The 22318-nt window shown below is 37.1% G+C and overlaps 1 pseudogene; it reads left to right on the top strand.

The window, feature by feature from the left end:
* Positions 1-20540: 20540 nt before the first annotated feature.
* On the top strand, positions 20541-21593 carry LOC141417928 (PWWP domain-containing protein 2A pseudogene; annotated as a pseudogene).
* Positions 21594-22318: the final 725 nt, after the last annotated feature.

Genomic DNA, 22318 nt, shown 5'->3' with positions numbered 1-22318 from the left:
GTACCAAAACTGAAGAAAATATAAACATATCAAGTAGGTGTATGTCTATAATAAACAATGAGATTTAACCTGTAGGAAAGGATCAACCAGCAAAGAAAAGTTTATGAATAGATTCATTGCTGAAACCTACTAGTTTTTAAAGAACACCAGTGCCTCACAAATGATTCCATAAAACCAAAAGGCAAGGAATGCATCAAATTCATACTATGTAGCCAGATTTGCCATAATACCAAAACTATATAAGGATACACAAGAAATTAAAATTATATAGCAATTTTCTTGAGTAGAAGCAAAAGTCCTAAATATAAAACTTACAAATCAAATCCAACAACATTTTTAAAAGGTCACACACCATGACAAAGTTGGTTCCATTTTTCATATACAAAACTTTGACATATGGAAATCAATAAAGATAAAACAGAACATAAATAGAGGAAAGAACAAAATTAAATGCTCACTACTGTAGATGGAGACAAAGCCTTTGCCAAAAGTCAATATCCCTTCAACACAACATAGAGAATGATAGGATTCAAGGGAATGTATGTCAGCATATTAAAGGACATATATGACAAACCTATGAACATCATACTAAATGTGCAAAACATGAAACAATTCCAAATTCCAAATAAGACAAGCGTTTCTACCCTCTCCATTCTTTTTCAATATAGAGCTTCAGTTCTTAGCAAAAGCAATGAAACCAAAGAAAGAAATTAAAAGGATTCAAATAGAAAAAGAAGTCAAGTCTTTCCTATTTATAGATGATATGATCCAGTATGGAAAAGTCTGCAAAAATTCCACCAAAAATCCTCTTATATCTGATAAACAATTTCAAAGAAAGATCAGGATGAAAAATCAACATACAATAATCAATACAGCAACACATGATGGTATACACCAGTAATCCCTGCTACATAGGAGGTGGAAAGTGGAGAGATCACTGAGGCCAGCCCAGGTGAAAAATTAGTGAGATACAAGCCAGGAAAGGGGCACATCCTGTAATCCCAGATAATTGGGAGGCATAGGTAAGACGGTGGCTTGAATTCTGCCCTGACAAAAGCAGGATACTCTTTCCAAATAAATAAAACAAAAAGGGCTGGCAGATGTCTCAAAGTGCTAAAGTGAGTACCTAAGAAGCAGAGACACTGTATTCAAGGTCTAGAACAGAAAAAAAGTAGAAATAAATGAGACAAACAATTCATAGTGGCTTAAAATACATAGGAATAAGCTCAGTTAAGAAGGTGAAAGACTTCTTCAGTGAAAACAATAAAATATTGATGAAAGAAATTGAAGACATCACTAGTAAATGGAAAGATCTCCCATGTCCATTCATTGTCAGAATGAATATATTGAAAATGTCTATAGTATCTAAAACTGTATAGGAATTCATGAAATCTTCATCATTATGCCATAGTCCTTCATCACAGAAATAGAAATGTTAATCCTGAAACTCATATGTACATAATGAACAACCTGGATAACCAAAACAATCATTAACAGAAAAGACAATGGTGGTGGTAGCACAGTATCTTATTTCAAAGCCATTGTAACAAAAACACATCAGGAAAGGCATAAAGACAGACATACAACCAATGTAATAAAAGAAAGAATTAATAAATAAGTCAACACACCTACAGCTATCCAATTTTTTGACAAAGAATTGGAAAAGTATACTTTGGATAAAAGACAGTGTCTTCAATTAATCTGGATAACCATATTTAGAATACTGAAATTAGATTCCTATCTCTCACTTTGTATAAAAATCACTGCAAATGTATCAGAGAGACCTGAAACTTTGAAACTACTACAGGAAAACTGCTATATCAGACCTGGGTATTTATCAGAAGGAATACCAGTCAGCATACCATACAGACACCTGCACACCCATGTTTTTATCATCACCATTAAATAATTATCAAGCTATGGAATCAGATTATGTAGCAATCAACTAATGAATGAATAAAGAAAATGTGGAATATATGCAAAATTGGATGTTATTAAACTACCAAAAGGACAAAATTATGTTTCTTGCATGGAACAAGTATATTACTTAAAATCATCATGTTAATGGAAATAAGTCAGATTCAGAAAACAAAATATTATATATTTCCTTTCATATATGCAATCCAGAGTTTAGACATGACATGAATGTAATATATATTGGAGGACCTTTAGGAGGTGTGATGGTGAAGGAAACCTGAAATAGAGGTACTTATGATCAAATCCAAAAGATGCCTGTATGAGAACAGACTGGTGAAACACATCAAAAACTGTAAAAACAGGGGTCAGATATGAAAGTGTAGTAGAAGAGAATATGATCAAAAAGCCTCATACATATTTATGTAGGCATTTCACTAAACCCAATTATATAATTAAAAATAAATTTAAATGGAGTGATATTTTGAATATATAAAGAACTCTCAAAGCTCGTATTGCCATGTCACAGGATGAGCCTAGCCCAGGATATAAAACATATTCATAGAAACATACTGAAATCTATAGTAAAGAAATAAAATAGATACTTAAGTATTACAGTAGAAAATACACTGGTGTGAGTATGTTAATAAATGACTAATTTTAGAGAAGATATAATAAAGTTAAAATTACTTTTTACTAACTATAGAAAAAGAAACCATTATAGCTACATTCTAGAAAATAAGGAAACATTGAGAAATAGAAACAATGTTTTTCAGAAGGCAAAAACAAAACCTTCACTCTTCCACGCTTAAATAAGTATAAAGAAAAGATGCCAATACATGGATATTATATGCCCAAATTCTCACAATAATCTTGTTAAAATAAAATTAGCCTTTCCAAATGCAACAATTGAGTGAAGAGGTTGAATTATCAGGTTGTCATGACCTATATTCTCACCACAGTTACCAACACATATTAGAATATGAATAATTCAGATAATTCACAGGTAAGAAGATGAAGACAAGTGTCAAGCCTCAGGATGTACATGCCCTTGGATATTAAATTTTCACCAAAATACTGGTAGAAGTGTACAGGAAAAATCAAAAATAAATGCTTTCAGTTATGTCATTAGAAATCTTCCTGTGATTAATGAGAAGAAAAATCAGTAATGTGAATACAGGAATAATGTATTGGGATTGTGCATAAGAGTGCTTAAATGACCATTACAAAATCAATTCCAAAAAATATGGAAAATATACTAAATGATAAACTTATAAATTACTCTACATACACTACAATGATCATGAAGAAAAATTATATTTAAATCTAAGCTTATACTGTTGGAGCTATCAAGATCCATGATCAGATCATGGATCTGATCATCTAGAAAATGTAATAAATAATATATGAAAATGTAAGTACTTGTGTGACTTCAACTTACTGCTAAAGCATCTGTTAGTGGTGATTAAAGTAAAACTTAGAATTTTGAAAATGATCTGATATCACAATGGCAAACAAAATCTGATTTGTCACAAGTTAACTATAGGAGAAATCACAGTCTATCCAAGTAAATATTTATGGAATGGGAGATATAGACTTAATGCAAAATTCCTACTTAACATATATTTCATTATGTAGAAAAATATATTGACATTAAATGGAGAAAAATTGAAATTGTTGAAGTGTCAAAATTGTAACTTAAAGCACATATGCATGGTAAAATTGAAAAATTGACCATTATAATTTTAAGGAAAAAAAAAGAAAAATACCTAGCCATATAAATTAAGCTATGTAAATATATATTCAAAAACCCCCACAAATAAAGTTGAGAAAAACCTGTAGGGTTTTTGTAACTTTTAAAATAAAAGAAACTAATTAAATCCAGTTCCAATCCAGAAGAGGAAAAATGATTTTATTGTGATGATGTAAAATCAGACTAAATGAAAATGACTTTCAAACCTATATACAGAAAAACTCTCATGAAGCATAAATCAGCAAAAGTGATGCACAATTCCTTGTGCTAGTACAGGCCTAAACTTAGATATAAACCATGTTCCTAGATGTAGACTAACATTTATTTATTATTTAAATTTTTATTATCACATTATTGTTATACTGAGGTTCATCATGACATTTACAATAGTGCTTACAATATGTCTTAGTTAAATTCAAACCATACATCATCTTCCTTTTGCCTCCATCCTCCCATTCTTATAATAGTTTCAACAGGTCTCATTTTTCTGTTTTCATACATGAGTACATAATGAATAAAATTTAAAGAAAACTAAAAGCACTAAGTTATTACAGTAAAAAATACATTTCCATTCAAATGGTAAGAAATTTCCATAAAGAATTAATGGAGGGAAAACTATTAAGAACTGGGGAAGATACTTGATACCAGGGTCTAAGCTGAGAGATGTCCCAGGTTTCCCAGCTCTGGCCATTCTTTGTGCCCCTGGCTGCAGAAGCCTAAGGATGATGCCAGCTCTCTCATGAAATGAGTCACTTTGCTGAGGAGTCTTCTCTCATGCAGGCTTCAATAAGAAGGGGGACTTGAGGAAGATCCAAGATGGTGACTAGGTCACAGAAGCAGATGGCATGAGCTCCATGACTCCAAAACCTCACTGAGACACTGTAGCCACACTTGGCAGAAATAAAACAGCAAAGAGAATCAAAACTTCAACACCCTGAACACCTAGCCTGTGGAAAGCTACTCCACGCCACATTACACTGAGAAAACAGGAGAGCTGCAACTCCACCAGATAGTGACTCCAAACCTACTTGGGAGACATTCAGCAGGCATACAGATGAGTACCAAGCATCATGCAGTATTCCCCAAGCACCCCTAGGACAAACCAGCATAGCCCCCTGGGCAGACTGACCCCCCTGCAAAAAAAGAAAACCTGAACAATTAACAAGGAACCGAAAACTAACACACACCAAAGGGACAGAGTTGGTGAAACCACACTGGAGAAGGGGGGAAGAGCAAGGAGCTGATCTCCCACAAACTTTCATAATCAAAAGCTGGAAAGGCAGGAGGGCTGAAAGTGGACAAGTGATAAGCTGCTGCCTGAAATAGGACAGGTAGGAGTCCACAAAGTTCATCTCCTGAGCCAGTGAGCAACATCCAAAGTCAAACAACACTGCAAAATAGAAAAACAATCAGCAAACCATCACAACACACTGACAGCAGGGGGCCGGCTGATGGATCACTGACTTTTCCCAGAGAAAAGGGGTGAGGCAAAGAAACAAGCCCCCAGTAATCAAGCACAGTGAAAACTCACTCCAAAGCAGGACAGTTGATGGGCTACAGAGCTGATTCCAGAACCTGAGGACAACATACAAACTTAAACTACCACACCCCACTGAGGGAGCAGATGACCAAGCAGCTGCCTCTGAAAGACAGAAGAAAAAAATAATAAAAATACACTACCCAACCACCTGGCAAGACTACAACAGAGCTTTTGCTTAAATACCAACACCAGGATTGGATGCTGGAGGAGTAACATCAGACCTTAAAATAACACTGAAATTCTATTATTCCTCAGCCTGGAATATTTGTTTGTTTGTTGTTTCTCTGTTTGTTTGTTTGTTCTATTTCTTGTTTGTGTTTGTTCATCTTTCCAGGTTGATTTCTTGGGGGATTTTTTCTTTGTTTGTTTTTTGTTAGTTTCACTATTGTGAATTAGCAAATACTAAATTACACCCAGACCAGGGACAGAAATAACACACACACGCTTAGCTACAAACCCAATACAGCCACACAACAATATTAAACCAAGGGAAAGAAAACAGGTAACTGAAACCACCAACTAGCATATCAAGAACATAGTTGCACAGTACCAAGTGGAGTATTGGGAAGACAAAAAGGGATGGAAACCATCTCCCTCCAAAAAATAATTTAATAAAGGATTCAGAGGGAAATGAAGAAAATGAATACCCAGTTCTGGACTCCAACAAAACAAAGATAAATGATGCCAAGGAACACAAGTATGCCCATACAAACACCCTCAAAGAAGAAATCCTGCAAAAAATCACTGAGAATTTCATGGAGCTGTTACCAGACATGGTTAACCAAAATGTACAAGAGGCACCCAAGAATTTAAGACACTAAAAGTAAAGAATATGAGAAGACACAAAAATAAATTAATTAATTAATAGGAGCCCTAAATAAACATCAAACTGAAACCAAAAACATTATAAATAGATTGATAAATGAAATAAAAACAAAAACAGACAATATTAAAGAGGTAGTGACTCATGCTATGGAAAACCTCAGAAAAAGAATGAAACAGAAATACAAAACACAATGGAAGGCCACTCCAGCAGACTAGAACAAGCAGAAGACAGAATCTCAGAACTTGAAGATAAAATGGAAATTAAAGGAAAAGCTGAGGAGCTATTAGTCAAACAACTCAAGACCTGTGAAAGGAATATGAAAGAACTCACCAACTCCATCAAAAGACCAAAACTGAGAATCATGGGCATTGAAGAGGGAGAAGAGGTGCAAGCAAAAGGGATTCATAATATAGTCAACAAAATAATAACAGAAAATTTCCAAACCTGCACAAAGCAGTGCACATTCAGGTACAGGAAGCCTTCAGGACACCAAACAGGCTTGACCATAATAGAACTATCCCACAACATATTATCATTAAAACAATGAGCACAGAGAATAGAGAAAGAATATTGAATGCTGTAAGAGAGAAAAAAACAAATAACATACAAAGGTAAACCAATCAAAATCACAGCAGATTTCTCAACAGAAACCTTAAAAGCAAGAAGGGCATGGAGTTCTAAGCACTAAATGAAAACAACTTCAACTCTAGGATACTCCACTGAGCAAAACTATCATTCAAAATAGATGGAGCAATAAAAGATAAACAGAAACTAAAACAATATATGACAACCAGGTCACTACGACAAAAGATTCCCCAAGCAATTCTGCACACAGAAAATGAAAGAAAACAAATCCATGAGAGGACAGGCAGCACAAAAACACAGGAGAAGAAAAGACAAAGAATCAGAAAGCAACATTGATTCAGCTACATACAATCAAACCCTTAAACAACAAAAACAACTAAATGACAGGAATCACCACATACTTATCAATATTAACACTGAATGTCAATGGACTTAAATCCCCATCAAAAGACACTGTTTGGAAAACTGGATTAAAAAGGAAGACCCAACAATCTGTTGTTTAAGGGAGACCCATCTCATTGACAGACACAAGCACTGGCACAGGGTGAAAAGCTGGAAGAAGATTTATGAAGCCAATAGTCCCAGAAAACAGGCAGGAGTAGCAATATTTATCTTGGACAAAGTAGACATCAAATCTCTATTGATCAAATGAGATAAAGAAGGACACTCCATACTAATAAGGGGAAATACACCAAAAGGAAATAACAACTATCAACTTATATGCACCCAATGTCAGTGCACCCAATCTCATCAAACATACACTGAAGCACCTAAAAGCACATATAGACTCCATACAGTGGTAGTGAGAGACTTTAATACCCCCTATCACCAACAGATAGGTCATCAAAATAAAAAAATCAACAAAAAAATCCTAGATCTAAATCATACCATAGATCAAATGGACCTAGCTAATATCTACACAATATTTCAGCCAACATCCTCAAAATATACATTCTTCTCAGCAGTCCATGGAACTTTCTCCAAAATTGGTCATATCTTAGGGCACAAAGCAAGCATCAGCAAATACAAGAAAAGAGAAATAATCCCATGCATTCTATCTGACCACAACACATTTAAACAAAAATCAACAACAAAAACAACAATAAAAAACATGTAAAGAACTGGAAGCTGAACAACACATTGCTCAATGACAAATTGATGAAATAAAAGAGGAAATTGAAAGTTTCCTGGAAGTTAATAAAAATGAAAACACGACCTACCAGAATCTATGGACACAGCAAAGGCAGTCCTAAAAGGAAAGTTTATAGTCATGAGTGCCAATATTAAAAGGACAGAAAGATCGCAAATCGATGGCCCTATGCTACATCTCAAACTCCTTGAAAAACAAAAACAAGCAAAAGGAGAAGCAATAAAAATAAGGGCTGAAATTAATGAAATAGAAACAAACAAAAAAACCCACAAAGAATCAATGAAACAAAAAGCTGGTTCTTTGAAAAAATAAACAAGATTAACAGACTCCTGGAAAATCTGACTAAAATGAGGAGAAAAAAATCCCAAATCTATAAAATCAGACATGCAAAAGGGGTGATAATAGCAAACACCATGGAAATCCAGGAAATCTTCAGAGACTACTTTGAGACTATATATTCTAATAAATTTGAAAATCTTGAAGAAATGGACAAATTTCTAGATACTTATGACCATCCAATATTGAACCAAGAGGATATTAATCATCTGAATAGATCTATAACACAAAATGAGATTGAAGCAGCATTAAGAGTCTCCCAAAAAAGAAAAGTCCAGGACCTTATGGATTTTCTCCTGAATTCTATTAGACCATTAAAGAAGAACTGATACCAAGTTGTCTTTAACTGTTCCATGAAATAGAAAGGGAAGGAACACTGCCAAACTCATTTTATGAAGCCAGTATTACACTCATCCCAAAACTAGACAAAGACACCTCCAAAAAGGAGAACTATAAGCCATTCTCCTTAATGAACATTGATGCAAAAATCCTCAGCAAAAAAAATGTTAAATCGAATGCAACAACGTATCAGAAAGATCATTCACCATGACCAAGTCGGCTTCATCCCAGGGATGCAGGGATGGTTCAACATATGCAAATCTATAAATGTAATACAGTATATTAATAGAAGCAAAGGCAAAAACCACTTGATCATCTCAAAAGATGCAGAAAAAGCCTTTGACAAGATCCAACACCAGTTCATGATAAAAGCTCTACGAAAACTAGGAATAGAAGGAATGTTCCTCAACATTGTAAAGCCTATATATGACAATCCTATAGCTAACATCATACTTTTTTTTGTAGTTGAAATGGAGGAGTATTTTAACAGCCTTTTCTGACACATCAAAAACTAACAAGTAGTCCCATTCCTTCCTTCCTTCCTTCCTTCCTTCCTTCCTTCCTTCCTTCCTTCCTTCCTTCCTTCCTTCCTTCCTTCCTTCATGTTCTTTCATTTTGCTATGTGGCCCAGGCTTGTCTTGGGCTCATGATTCTCTTATCTCAGTCTCCTAGGGAAATGAGATTACAGGCATGCACCACCATGCCAGGCAAGTGGCAATTCCTTTTCTTTTCTTATTTTTATTCTTTTATTCACATGTGCATACATTGTTTGGGTCATTTATCCCCCCTGCCCCCCTCCACCACCCCTCACCCTTCCCCCCTCAGTTCCAGGCAGGTCCTGTTCTGCCTTTATCACTAGTTTTGTTGAAGAAAAGAGACAAGCCTAATAAGGAAGACAAACCATTTTTGCTAGTTGAGGTGAGGATAGCTATACAGAAATATTCCTAGCATTGCTTTCGTGTACACATGTTATGACCCATGTTGATTCATCTCTAATTGATCTTTCCCTGGTTACTGATCCACTTCTCATGATAACTTCTGTTGTTTTAAGGTTTCTGTATTAGCTCCTCTGAAGTGGGGACATCTAACACTTTCTTGTTTTGGGTTTTCTACCTATTTCTATATCACCCAAATGTGCTCTCCCCTTATCATGTGATCCAAGTCCAACCATATTGCTGCATTTGCCCTAGATCTAAAGTCAGCATATGAGGGAGAACATACGATTTTTGGTCTTCTGAGCTTGGCTGAACTCACTCAGAATGATGTTCTCTAGTTCCATCCATTTACCTGCAAATGATAAGATTTCATTCTTCTTCATGGTTGAGTAAAATTCCATTGTGTACAAGTACCACATTTTCTTGACCCATTCAATAGTGGGGCATCTTGGTTCTTTCCATAACTTTGCTATTGTGAATAGTGCCACAATAAACATTGGTGGGCAGGTGACTCTGGAGTAATCTGTGTTGTATTTCTTTGGGTATATCCCCAGCAGGGGAATTGCTGGATCACACAGCAGGTCTATGTTTAGATTTTCAAGGATTCTCCAAATTTTTTTCCAGAGTGGTTGTACCAGCTTGCATCCCCACCAGCAGTGGATTAGGGTTCCTTTTCCCCCACATCCTCACCAACACATGTTGTTGGTGGTGTTTTGGATGATGGCTATTCTAACAAGGGTGAGGTGGAATCTTAGTGTGGTTTTGATTTGCATTTCCTTTATGGCTAGAGATGGTGAGCATTTTTTCATGTTTTTTGCGGCCATTTGAATTTCTTCTTTTGAGAAAGTTTTATTAAGTTCAGTTGCCCATTTTTTAATTGATTCATTGATTTTAGGAGAGTTTAGTTTCTTAAGTTCCCTGTATATTCTGGTTATCAGTCCCTTGTCTGATGTATAGCTGGCAAATATTTCTCCCACTCTGTGGGTGGTCTCTTCAATTTAGAGACCATTTCTCTTTTATTTAGAGACCATTTCAATTTTATGAAGTCCCATTTGTCCATCATTTATCTTAGTTGCTGGGCTGCTGGGGTAGCATTGAGGAAGTCCTTGCCTATACCTATTAGTTCCAGAGTGTTTTCTGCTCCTTCCTTTAGTAAATTCAGAGTTTCAGGTCTGATTTAGGTCCTTAATCCATTTTGAGTTGATACTAGTACAGGGTGATAGACATAGATCTATTTTCAGTTTCTTGAAGATGGATAACTATTTTCCCCAGCAACATTTGTTGAAGAGGCTGTCTATTCTCCATTGTATATTTTTGGCACCTTTATCAAAAATGACCTGGGTATAGTTGTGTGGATTCACATCTGGATCTTCTATTTTGTTCCACTGGTCTTCATGTCTGTTTTTGTGCCAGTACCATGCTGTTTTTATTGCTACTGCTTTGTAATACAGTTTAAAGTCAGGTATTGTGATACCTCCAGCATTGCTTTTTTGCTGTGTATTGCCTTGGCTATTTGCGGTCTTTCTGTTTCCATATGAACTTTAGAGTAGATTTTTCCTTCTCTGTGATGAAAGTCATTGGGATTTTGATAGGAATTACATTTAACATCTAGATTGCTTTTGGTAGTATAGCCACTTTTACTATGTTGATTCTACTGATCCATGAGCACGGGAGACCTTTCCATCTTCTGTAATCTTCCTGATCTCCTGTTTATGGTGTCTAAGAGGTTTTGGGTGGAGTTTTTTGGGTCTTTAATGTATAGGATCATATCATCTGCAAATAAGGATATTTTGACAGTTTCTTTACCTATTTGTATTCCTTTTATTTCTTCTTCTTGCCTAATTGCTCTGACTAGAAATTCCAGTACTATATTGAATAGGAGTGAGGATAGTGGGCACCCTTGTCTTGTTCCTGATTTTAGGGGGAATAGTTTCAGTTTTTCACTGTTCAGTATGATGTTGGCTGTAGGTTTGTCATAAATAGCCTTTACAATGTTGAGGTACTTTCCTTTTATTCCTAGTTTTCTTAGAGCTTTTATCATGAAGTGGTGTTGTATCTTGTCAAAGGCTTTTTCTGCATCTATTGAGATGAACAAGTTGTCTTTGTCTTTGCTTCTATTGATTGCTGTATTACATTTATAGATTTGCATAAGTTGAACCATCCCTGCATCCCTGGGATGAAGCTGACTTAGTCATGGTGTATGATCTTTCTGATGGGTTGTTGGATTTGGTTTGCCATTATTTTATTAAGGATTTTTGCATTGATATTCATTAAAGAAATTGGCCTATAATTCTCCTTTTTGGAGGTGTCTTTGTCTGGTTTTCAGATGTGAGTAATATTGGCTTCATAGAATGAGTTAGGCAGTGTTCTTTCCCTTTATATTTTGTGGAACAGTTTAAGGAGAGCTGGTATTAGTTCTTCTTTAAACGTCTGATAGGATTCAGCAGTGAATCCATTGGGTCCTGGACTTTCTTTTTTGGGAAACTCTTGATTGTTGCTTCAATTTCTTTTTGTGTTATAGATCTATTCAGGTGATTAATATCTTCTTGGTTCAGTTTTGGGTGGTTGTAAGTTTCTCAAAATCTATCCATTTCTTACAGATTTTCAAATTAATTACAGTACAGGTTCTCAAAGTAGTCTCTGATGATTTCCTGGATTTTTTTAGTGCTTGTTGTTATCTCCCCTTTTGAGTTTCTGATTTTACCAATTTGGGTTTTTTCTCTCCCCATTTTAGTCAGGTTTGTCAGGGGTCTGTTAATCTTATTTATTTTTTCAAAGAACCAGCTTTTTGTTTCATTGATTCTTTGTATGTTTTTTGGTTTCTATTTCATTGATTTCAGCCCTTATTTTATTTTACTTTTTTTCTTTTTACTTTTTAAAACTGTTTTATTATTCATATGTGCATACAATGCTTGGGTCATTTCTCCCCCCTGCCCCCACCCCCTCCCTTATCACCCACTCCACCCCCTCCCTTACTACCCACTCCACCGCCTCCCTCTCGTCCCAACCCCTTCAATACCCGGCAGAAACTATTTTGCCCTTATCTCTAATTTTGTTGAAGACAGAGTATAAGCAATAATAGGAAGGAACAAGGGTTTTTGCTAGTTGAGATAAGGATAGCTATACAGGGAGTTGACTCACATTAATTTCCTGTGCGTATGTGTTACCTTCTAGGTTAATTCTTTTTGATCTAACCTTTTCTCTAGTTCCTGGTCCCCTTCTCCTATTGGCCTCAGTTGCTTTTAAGGTATCTGCTTTAGTTTCTCTGTGTTGAGGGCAACAAATGCTAGCTAATTTTTTAGGTGTCTTACCTATCCTCACGCCTCCCTTGTGTGCTCTCGCTTTTGTCATGTGCTCAAAGTCCAATCCCCTTGTTGTGTTTGCCCTTGATCTAATGTCCACATATGAGGGAGAACATGCAATTTTTGGTCTTTTGGGCCAGGCTAACCTCACTCAGAATGATGTTCTCCAATTCCATCTATTTACCAGCAAATGATAACATTACTTTAATTATTTCTTTCCTTCTGCTTGTTTTGGGATTTGCTTGTTCTTGTTTTTCTAGGAGTTTGAGTTGTAGTATTAGGTCATTGATTTGAGATCTTTCTGTCCTTTTAATATTGGCACTCATGGCTATAAACTTTCCTCTTAGGACTGCCTTTGCTGTGTCCCATAGGTTCTGGTAGTTCATGTTTTCATTTTCATTAAGTTCCAGGAACCTTTTAATTTCCTCTTTTATTTCATAAATGACCCAATGATGAACACATTCATCATTGAGCAATGTGTTGTTCAGCTTCCAATTCTTTACATGTTTTTTACTGCTGTTTTTCTTGTTGATTTCTAGTTTTAATGCATTGTGGTCAGATAGAATGCATGAGATTATTTCTATTTTCTTATATTTGTGGAGGCTTGCTTTGTGCCCTGAGATATGATCAATTTTTGAGAAGGTTCCATGGGCTACTGAGAAGAATGTGTATTGTGCAGAAGTTGGATGAAATATTCTGTAGCCATCAGCTAGATCCATTTGATCTATGGTTTGGTTTGGTTCTAGAATTTCATTATTTTTTGTTGGGATGACCTATCTATTGGTGATAGGGGAGTATTAAGGTCTCCCACTATCGCTGTTTTTGAGTTTATATATGTTTTTCGGTCCTTCAGAGTATGTTTGATGAAATTGGGTGCATTGACGTTGGGTGCATATAGGTTGATAATTGATAATTGTTATTTCCTTTTGGTGTACTTACCCTTTTGTTAGTATGGAGTATCCTTCTTTATCTTGTTTGATCAATATAGGTTTGAAGTCTACTTTGTCTGAGATAAGTATGGCTACTCCTGACTGTTTTGGGGGGCCATTGCCTTGGTACATGTTCTTCCAGCCTTTCACTTTCATCCAGTGCTTATTTCTGTTGATAAGGTGTGTCTCCTGTAGACAGCAGATTGTTGGATCTTCCTTTTTAATCCAGTTTTCCAGTTGGTGTCTTTTAATGGGGGAATTTAGTCCATTAACATTCAGTGTTATTATTGATAAGTACGTGGTGATCCCTGTCACCACGTTTGATTATGTGTAGCTGAAACAGTGTTATTCTTTACTTTCTTGCCTTTTCTTCTCTTGTGGTTTGGTATTGCCTCCCTTTTCATGGTTTTGTCTCCTTTCATTATCTGTGTGCAGAATTCATTGGAGAATCTTTTGTAATGGTGGCTTGGTGGTCATATATTGTTTTAATTTCTGAATATAATGGAAGACATTTATTGTTCCATCTATTTTGAATGATAGTTTTGCTGGGTAAAGTATCCTAGGATTGAAGTTATTTTCATTCAGTGCTTGGAGGATCTCACCCCATGCTCTTCTTGCTTTTAATGTTTCTGTTGAGAAGTCTGCTCTGATTATGATGGGTTTACCTTTGTATGTTATTTGTTTTTATCTCTTACAGCCTTCAATATTCTTTTTCTAGCCTCTGTATTTGTTGTTTTAATGATGATATGTCATGGGGTAGCTCTATTTTGGTCAGGTCTGTTTGGAGTTCTGAAGGTTTCCTGTACCTGAATGGGCATAGTTTTCTCTAGACTTGGGAAATTTTCTGTAATTATTTTGTTGAATATATTACACATTCACTTTGCTTGTATCTCTTCTCCTTCTTCAATGCCCATGGTTCTCAGGTTTGGTCTTTTGATGGAGTCAGTGAGTTCCTGCATTTTCTTTTCACAGGTCTTGAGTTGTTTAACTAATAGTTCTTCAGTTTTTCCTTTGTCATTTCATCTTTAAGTTGTGAGATTCTGTCTTCTGTCTGTTCTATTATGCTGGAATGGCCTTCCATTTTGTTTTGTATTTCTGTTTCATTCTTTTTTTTTTTTTTGAGGTTTTCCATATCATGGGTTACTTCTTCCTTAATATTGTCAATTTTTGCCCTTAATTCATTTATCTCTTTGCTTATGGTGATCTTTGTTTCAGTTTGGTGTTTGTTTAGGGCTTCTATGATTTCATTTATTTGTTTTTGTGTTTTCTGATATTTTTGAGTTTTGTCATCTTTGAATTTCTTGAGTGCCTCCTGTACATTTTGGTTGACCATGTCTAGTAGCATCTCTATGAAATTCTCATTAATTACTTGTCGAATTTCTTCTTTCAAGGTGTTCTTGTGTTCTTCATTGGGTTCCTTGGTATAGTTTATCTTTGTTTTGTTAGAGTCTGGGTCTGGGTATCCATTTTCTTCATTTTGCTCTAAATCCTATACTACTTTATTTTTGGGACAAGAATGGTTTCCATCCCTTTTTTTTTCTTCCCATATTTCCACTAAGTACTGTTACTGTCCCTGGACTATGTGTAATTTGGTATTAGCTGTGTTACAATATTAATAACAATAAAATTGTAAGAGAAGGATAAAAAAGAGAAAGAGAAGGGAAGATAAAAGCAAGAGAGAAGAGAGAAAAAAGGAAAGAAATAAGATGGTAGGTGATCAAACAGCAAACCAAGCTGGCAAGCCCTTAATGAAGGGAGAAAAAAAATCACCAGTTCTGGAACATTAGGATTGCAGGCTTAGTTGTTTTTAGTTTTTTAGTGTCCAACACTTGGAGCCCTCTAGTGGCGGCTGAGCAGGAGCCTGTTGGAGCAGTTATCTGGAACGACTGTAGGGCTGGGGCTGGCTCTGCATAGGAGGTGGGGTTCCTGGCAGGCTGGTGGGTGTGTCTCTCTCACACCAGGATGGTGACTGTCCCAGCAGGGTGGGGTTCCAGTTGTTCTACACGGAGCTGGACCCAGGCAGGTCCTGATGGGCTGGGTGTGTTCTGGTTGTCCTACGCACAGCTGGGGCTCAGCAGGGCCTGAAGGGCAGTGGGCTCAGTGGGAGGGGCAGGTATCCCTGCCAGCTGTGGGACCAGCTCCAGGCTGGGGTCTGGCGCAGACCGGTGGTGGGGATCCCAGTGGTCCTGGGTCTGGCAGCATGGCCAAGGGGCGGGTATTCTGGCATGGTGTGGCCGGCATGGCTGAGGGATGGGTATCCTGCCATGTGTGGGTCTAGAACAGAGCTGTGGCCTGGTGCAGCCAGAGGGGTGGAGAACCTGGCAGAACGGAGCAGTGGCTCTGCAGACCTACAGTGTGGTGATTTGGCAGGCCATCTGTTCTTTTATTAGATCATGGTGTGGTGAAGCCTTCCATGATCTAAGTCTTTAGAGTGCCATGTTTTTGGCTGTCCCTGGAGCTTTACCTCAGTCAGACGTGTCTCCAGCTTCTCCGCAGGATCTCTGGGTCAGCTCATGAGGTCTGTGGCTCTGTCTCCATTGCCATCTTCACTAACATCATACTTAACAGAGAAAACAAACCATTTCCCCTAAAATCAGGAACAAGACAAGGGTACCCACTATCCCCACTCCTATTCAACATACTCCTGGAATTTCTAGCCAGAGCAATAAGGCAAGAAGAAGAAATAAAAAGAGTACAAATAGGTAAAGAAATTGACAAAATATCCCTTTTTTTCAGATGACATGACCCTATATCTTAAAGACCCAAAAAACTCTGCCAAAATACTCCTAGACACCATAAACAGCAACAGCAAGGTGGCAGGACACAAAATAAACTTACAAAAATGATTAGCTTTTCTATACACTACTAACAAACTAACTAAGAAAGAATATATGGAAACAATTCCATTTATAATAGCCTCAAAAAAAGTCAAATGCCTAGGAGTAAATTTAACAAAGGATGTGAATGATCTCTACAAGGAGAACTACAAACTCCTGAAGAAATAGATCGAGGAAGACTAGAGAAGGTGGTAAGATCTCCCATGCTCATGGATTGGTAGAATCAACATAGTAAAAATGATTATACTACCAAAAGCAATCTACATGTTTAATGCAATTCCCATCAAAATCCCAATGACATTCACCACAGAGATTGAAACATCTACCTTAAAGTTCATTTGGAAACACAAGAGACCACAAATAGCCAATGAAATACTCAGCAAAAAGAGCAAAGCTGGAAGTATCACAATACCCAACTTAAAACTATATTACAAAGCAATTACAATAAAAACAGCATGGTATTGTCACAAAACAGATATGAAGACCAGTGGAACAGAATCGAGGACCTGGATATGAGTCCACACAGCGATGCCCACTTTATTTTTGACAATGGAGAATGTTGCTGGGAAAAGTGGTTATCTGCCTGCAAAATCTGAATCTAGATCCTTGTTTATCACCGTGTACTAGCATCAACTCAAAATGGATCAAGGACCTTAATATCAGACCTGAAACTCTGAAGTTAATGCAGGAAAGATCAGATGTATACTCTGGAAGCAATACATATAGGCAAAGACTTCCTCAATAGAATGCCAGCAGCTCAGCAACTAAGATAAAGGACAGACAAATGGAACTACATAAAATTAAAAAGCTTCTGCAAACAAAAGAAATGGTCTCTAAACTGAAGAGACCACCCACAAAGTGGGAGAAAATATTTGCCACCTATACATCAGACAAAGTACTGATAACTAGAATATACAGGAAGCTCAAAAACCAAACTTTTGCAAAATCAATGAACCAAAAAAGAAATGGGCAACTGAGCTAAACAGAACTTTTTCAAAAGAAGAAATTCAAATGGCCAAAAACACATGAAAAAAATGTTCACTATCTCTGGCCATAAATTAAATGCAAATCAAAACTCACTAAGATTCCACCTCACCTCTGTTAGAATAGCTATCATCAAACACACCACCAATAGCAGGTGTTGGTGAGGATGTGAGGAAAAAGGAACCCTTATACACTGCTGGTGGGAAAGCAAGCTAGTACAACCACTTTGGAAAACAATATGGAGGCATCTTAAAAAACTAAACATAGATCTTCCATATGATCCATCAAGCCCACTCCTAGGGATATAGCCAAAGGAATGCAATTCAGGTTACTTCAGAGACACCTGCACATCCATGTTTGTTGCTGCGCTATTAACAATAGCCAAGTTATGGAAACAGCCAAGATGCCCCACTATTGATGAATGGATTAAGAAAATGTGGTTTTATACACAATGGAGTTTTACTCAGCCATGAAGAAGAATGAAATCTTATCATTCGCAAGTAAGTGGATGGAACTGGAGAACATCATTCTGAGCGAGGTTAGCCAGGCTCAGAAGAACAAGAATTGTATGTTCTCTCTCATATGTGGACTTTAGATCTAGGGCAAAGACAGTAATGTTTTCAGACTTGGGTTACACGCTAAGGGAATAGTACATATAGAAGGAATGGGGCTAGTTAGGATACCCAAAACTTGAAAGTGTTTGATGTCCCCACTGCAGAGGAGCTAATAGAGTAACCTTAAAGTGATAGAGGTCAATATGGAAGGTGACTGGCAGTAGTGAAAAGGTCAGGTAGAGATGAATCAATTCAGGTTGTAATACACTTGTGCATGGAGGCAATGCTAGGAATCTCTCTGTATAGCTATCCTTATCTCAACTAGCAAAAATGCTTTGTCTTTCTTATTATTGCTTATATCTACTCTTCAACAAAATTGGAGAAAAGGGCAGAGTAGGTTCTGACTAGAAACAAGGGAGTTGGGGGGGAAGTGGGAGGGGGAAGGGGGAGAAATGGCCCCAACAATGTATGCACATATGAATATATGAATAAAGAAAAAAAAAGAACTGGGGAAAATGGACTGCCTCAGAAATTTTGAAGAATAAGGCAATAATTAAATTATATGGAAATGGTAAATTATTTCAGTGCTATCAGCTGGGTTCTAAAAGCATTGTACATGAAGATTACTATGACAATATTAAATTACAGGAAATTTTTGACATTGTAGTGATGAATACAGTCAAGTTGACCAGAGGTTAACTTTTGCAAAGATTGGGAAATCTTTGTTATATTTACTAAAGGGAATATAAAAAGACATTTTCTCAAAATATATTCAACTAACTTAGGAAATAAATGTATATGAGATTAATAAGAAAAGAGTAGAAAAATTCTGAAGTAACCAAAAAGTAATTTTAAGTATAAATGTGTGACAAAATAGAAAACTTGACTATGGAATTTTTAGGGAAATAAAGTAAAAAATACAGCCACATAACTTCAGCCATAGTTCAACATAACAGATAAGAATCAGTAATAAATATGCAACAACCTACATAGACTGTAGAGTTACTTCAATAACAACTGAAACAATTATAAACCAGGTAGTAAGCAATCCAGAAAAGGATAAAAAATATTTTTTCCTGATTGACGGAGTTGTCTTTCAACTCTGTGTAATCAAAGGATGTCATGAAAATTGAATATTGAGTAAGGTGCAAAACTCAGGTTGAAATTTATGAAAAAAGACCAGCATATAAAATGTTTTATAGAAGTAAAAAAATGCATAGAAAACAATAGAAAGAAATAATCATTCAGATATAACTAGAAAATATATTGTGATAAGAATGGTAAGAAATGGTTAGTTTCTATGAAGACAAAAGGAAAGGTAAATTAATTATCAGGGAAAGAATGGAAACAGGGTGTTGATTATGAGTTTATTATAGACAAGAAAGAATAAATAAAACCCTCACTGTTTCATATCTGAATATTTATGAAAGAAACATACCGTTACCTAGATACCATATGCCAAATTTTGCCAGGAAAATAATATGGTAAAAATTTAATCAGTGTCCAAAGGCATAAACCGTGATGGGAAGGTGATAGTTCAGGTTGTCATAACCTGACTTCTAATCACATTGTACACAGAGATGACTGGGAAGTTATTAATATATGGAGAACTCCTAGAACTTTAATGAAAATCTCCAAAGAAGTAGAGGGGACACTCTAAGGCACTGCATTTTTTACTCAAGTTTTGATAGAAATGTAAAATCTCAAGAATTGTTTTGAGATTTTAAATAAGAAATTTTAATGTGATTGCACAAGTAGAAAAACTAATAATTATAGAAGGAATAATAACATTGAGAAGTGCACATGAGAGTGATGGTATATAAACTTTACAAAAACAATTTCAAAAACAAATTTCCAGAGAGCACTTATTTAAAAATTATCTTACATATACCATAGTAATGAAGAAAGATTATATATAAATAGAATTGTATGCACCTACTACTTTCAAGAATTTAGGATCAACTGAAAATGATAGAGACATCTGGGAATGCAGCAAAAATGTATCATGTACAAACAGTAAATTATTAGAGCATTTTCAGTTGTTTGCTTAACACAGTATACATGAAGCCTATCAATGAATATAGAATTTTGAGGAAGTTTCTGTTATCACTATGGTAAAGAGAGTCAAGGAAACCACAGTTTACCTGTGCCAGGAACACCATATCTATTAGACATTTAGAATAGGAGAAGAACCAAGCAGCGCTCTGGCAGCAGCTTCTGGAGCAGCCAAGGTTCAAGGAAGGAGAAGCAAGGAAGAAATTCAAGGTCAATGGCTGCAGCTTCCCCTGGGAAAGGGAATGGTGGCGAGGCTAAGCAGGAGATGGAGCTCATCCACTGCATCCAGACCAGCACTGAGCACCTCCAGGTCAAAGCCACTGAAGCTTCTGGTGTCAGCCAGCAAAGCCAAAGGGCAGCATTGGCTCCTCACCCTGAGAAGCAGCTTCTCCCACTCTACCATCGCTGCCAAGGGGTGCTCATCTGCAGCCTGGAGTGAGGAGCCTGAGCTGGAGGTGGAGGAGAAGCTGCTGGTTTAGGCAATGGAGCCGGCAGAAGCCTATGCCTCATCCAGGGCCTGACCTTCCTGTTTCCCCAGCACCTCTGCCCAAGCAGCACCTGGCTCCAGAGGAGGGATAGCAAGGAGATGCCAGCTGCCCCAGTCATCAGCCCAGGCACTTTGCTGCCCTAGGGTGTGAACTTAGTGGTGTAGCAACTGATCCCTGCTGGGAGATGCTGGTCACCCTGGACCACAGCAAGAATGCACTCCTCCTGTACTTCTACCTAGGGGAGAATATTTTCTCTGGAATCTTCCTGAATCTGTCCAAGAAGTTTGGGTTCTATGGGATCCCTGTGAAAGTATTTCCCAAAAGATAGTACAAGTATAAACCAGAACCAAGGAGCTCCAAAGTAATATACTCCAAGAAGGGCCACAAGTCAGCCATGAGGTAAGTGATGCTGTTCCCTAGGACCATTCTCCTATCTCTCATCCTGAGCTGAGCCTGGCTGAAAACCTGTGAACTTCCAAGCCACCACCTTTCTTTTTTTCATCAGGGAGACATGACCAATAAATAACTCAGACATGTCCTCAGAGAATTAAGTGACCCAAACAAAAAACATACAAGGAAAAACCCATTTTGATAATGAATGCTATTAAACTACGTCTCAGGGAAGTCCTATGTGATAAGTGTAAAACCAGTGTTATTGCCAAAAAAAAAAGGAAATTAGAAAAGGTAGAAGTGCAGTGACTCTTCTAAATATGAAGATAAACAAAAACAGAGAAATGAAACTATAACTACTGTGAATAAAAAACTGAAAACTGACCATAAAGTGGACGGGAATAACCAAAGTTAAATCTAGAAAAGACACTGTGGTTAAGGCTTCATATTTGCTCACAGCCAAGGCAGATTAGTAAAAATTTCTGCTCAGGTGAATTTATTGAAAGCTCTGTTAAGTACTAAGGAAGTGTTCTTGTTTATTATTATCTATAATAATGAAAACAGAATTTTAAAAACAGACCTAGGTCAAATCCTAATGCCGGTTCAGCTCCCAGAACACTCTCCCCATGAATGTGATTTTTGCCACATTTTTTCCATCTCTTTCCCACCTAGGTGAACACAGAGCAGCAGCCCTGTTGTATTTTATAGTGTGCTTGGTGGAGACAGCTGCAGATGCTTTTCCAGGAAAACCCTTCCAGATGGAGGCTTGAAAGAAGGTGGGGAAGGCTGTAGGGTGGAGTGGCAGCCACCCCAGTGATAGCCCAACACTGTCAGGTGCTCTCATTATTTAGATAGTAGAGTGGGATTCAAGTTTTTCAGCCCTATATCCAACTCTGTTATTGTAAGCAAGTCATCCACATATATGATTAATACTTCTTATACTGTGCAGTGTTGATAACACTAACATAGTTGCCATGTGGGGGTGTAGCTCAGTGGTAGAGCGCATGCTTTGCATGTATGAGGTCCTGGGTTCGATAACACTAACATAGGCTTGTTGGAAGATTTGTAGAGAACACAATAGGTGTTCTATAAATTTACCAGACATTGTTTCCCTTCAGTGATTGCAGCTATCTTCTACACATGGGGAAACTAAGGCCCAGAAAGAGGCAGTGACTTGTCCAAGGTCAGAGCCTATATCTAGCTGGTTCCAGCTGCAGACTTAGACATTCTTCCGTCCAAGCCCAAAACAATGGGCAAGGCTGGGAATGAAGAAGCCTAGGTAGGGATCTCCTTGAGTTTAGAAGTAGGATGGGAGGGGTGGAGTTAGCTTCCCCACTGACATCCACCAGGGGCACCAGGAAACATCTCAGCCTCTAATTCCCCTAAGGATAACTGGTAAAT

This window comes from Castor canadensis, chromosome 16 (assembly GCF_047511655.1).
Source record: "Castor canadensis chromosome 16, mCasCan1.hap1v2, whole genome shotgun sequence".
Taxonomy (NCBI): Eukaryota; Metazoa; Chordata; class Mammalia; order Rodentia; family Castoridae; genus Castor; species Castor canadensis.
This window is presented reverse-complemented; position numbering and strand designations above follow the sequence as displayed.